The sequence below is a fragment of the Arachis ipaensis genome, chromosome B10, assembly GCF_000816755.2.
Source record: "Arachis ipaensis cultivar K30076 chromosome B10, Araip1.1, whole genome shotgun sequence".
Classification (NCBI taxonomy): Eukaryota; Viridiplantae; Streptophyta; class Magnoliopsida; order Fabales; family Fabaceae; genus Arachis; species Arachis ipaensis.
The window spans coordinates 1,458,743-1,461,565 of record NC_029794.2 but is presented as its reverse complement, the minus strand read 5'-3'; positions in this window follow the sequence as shown (position 1 = coordinate 1,461,565).

Genomic DNA, 2,823 nt, shown 5'->3' with positions numbered 1-2,823 from the left:
ACTAACAAAATTTGGGAGAACTAACTAAAACTAACTCATTATAAATACAACAAACAGCAATATGTTATATCAGGTAATAAATGCCAATACCATCAAGGGAGAAGATTGCAGATTTGCTCACCAAATTCTTAACACCAGGACTTTTCGAAGATTTATGTGCTAAGCTAGAAATGTACAATTTTTACACTACACCTAGCTTAATGCATGGGGCTATTGACCTATAGTGTATGTAATTCAAGTTCATAGTGTTTAGAAAAATCTATTTAATTTAGTTATTAGTTATCACAGATGTCCTTATTGGTTATAAGGATCTGTTTAGAGAAGTTTCTAGGTTTAGAAGAGTTGTTAGATATAAATAGAAAGTGAATTATTATATCGGTAGAGTTTTTTCACTTTATAAAATAATTTAGATTCTTTCATAAACTTTTCTTTCATATCTTTAATGAATAATCTTAGGAATTGAATAATCACATTATTATTCAACCATTTCATAAATAAATCATTCTAATTAAATTTCACATTCTCATTTGAAATGAGAACAAGCCATTTGTAATTTAATTTTTTTTCCCTCACGTACATTTGTAATCTGATTCACAAAAGCATTATGATTTAGCATAATGCTCTACAACCAAGTTAATTATCCAATTAAGTCTAACTAAATTGGTATAACTTAATTGATGTTAACGCACCAATAAACACGTCACTATATATAACTGTCTTTTGATGGCTTTTTTTTTTCCAGTGGATTTCATTTTCTTTTAATTTCTCTGCATTCTTCTTCTTTTTCTTCTTTTTCCTGTTGTTGTTTCTTCTCCTCCTACTCCTTTTTTTTATTTTTATTTTTTATTATTATCGTTGTCACTACTACCACGTTACCACCACCACCACCACAACCACCTCCTCCTCCTCCTCCTTTTCTCATTTGAATTTCTTGAATCTTCTCTTTCCTTTTCTTTTTCCTCCTCTATCATCATTATTATCATCATCGTTACCGTTATTATTATCATCGTCGTCTTCTTCTTATATATATAACAGTTCAAATTCAGAATGCACCAAAATTCCGTAACAATGAGGACATACAAACAAATCAAAACAAGTTTAGACTAGAGTACATAGAAATTAAATCCATAATGCACCAAAACTAAATCCAAAATGTATCGAAATTACTAAATGATAACTCGAAACTCCTCCTCCTCCTCCTCTTTCTCTTTCTCTTTTTTCTTATCTTTCTCCTTTTTATTGTCGTCACCACCACCACACCACCACTTCCATCTCCTCCTCCTCCTCCTTCTCCTCGTTTTCTCATTTAAATTTCTTTGATCTCCTCCTTCCTTTTCCTCCTCCTCCTCCATCATTATCATCATCATCATTATCGTTATTGTCATTATCGTTATTTTCTTTTTATATGTATAACAGTTCAAATTCAGAATGTACTGAAATTCCTTAATGATGACAACACACAAATAAACTCAGTTTAAAACAAGTTAAGACCAGAATGTACTAAAATTAAATCTAGGATGCACCAAAATTCAAATATAGAATGGACCGAACTCAAAACTCATTCTCCTTCTTCATCATTATTATCATCATCATCTTCTTTTTCTATTCATCATCTTCTTCTTTTTTACCTTTTCATTGTTTTTTTTAGTTTTACTCTATTAACAAGAATAAAAATAAAAAATATCAAAAAAAGAAAAAGAAACGCATAATGCTGCAAAATCACTAGAAAGAAGAGGAGAAAAAGAAAAAACGTAGCAACAACAATAAAAGACGACGAGAAAGAAACACGCGAAAAAAAAGAAGGAACGCAAAAAAAAGAAAGAAAAATACGCACACACGGGAAGAAGAAACGCAAAAAAGAAGAAAGAAAAACACACAGTAGTAATAACAACAGCAATAAAAGACGATGAAAAAAAATACGTAAAAAAAAAGAAATACAAAAAAAATATAAAAAAAAAAAGAGAAAAAGATGAAAGAAAAAAAAAATAACGTAAAAATAATTTTGTAATTAGAATGTGTATTTACATTCTCACTAATAAGATTAATTTTTATTAAATTTAGTTGTCAACAAATTTTAAATATGTAGCATGATTCTATGATTTATGATACCATGCAATACTACTAAATACCAATAATATTATGCGAGTCACATGGGGACCCAATAATCTCTATCTTTCTGCTGCTCAATCTTTATTACAGTGGAAGAGTCAAGGGTCTTAGAATCAAAACGACCCGAAATCTATTTCAGTAATAAAAAAATGATTAATTAATCAAACAACATGAACGAGTCTCTGAGTGTGACCTCTCTTACTAAACCCTTTTCACTTCTTCAACTCTATAAAGTTTGCAAGGGTCCACGGAAAATTGTCATGAATGGACCATGAACCCATATTTGATGATGATGGCAAAGGCATTGATTGTGGCATTGGAAAATATGCTAAAAAGAACAAAAACGGCTTGACCATATTTGATGATGATGTGATTATTATAGTATTAATTAGTGGCATGCCATTTCCAACGCTAAAATAGAATGTCATTGCCGGGAAATTAAAGACACTAAAATTACACTGCATGAGCTGTGAGTCAATAGAAGTATGCCCCACCGGCTTAGTAACATATATAATGAGGGAAAAAAAAAAGTGAAAGAATTTAAAAGTGTTACAATAATATAATATTTGAAATACGGACCATAAAAGAATATAAAAAATACGATAGAGGATAATGAAATTGATAAAAATATGACAGCTAAGTATTTCATATATTAAAAATGCAAAAAATACTACATTTATTATAACAAATTATTTAATTAAATAATAGTGCTTA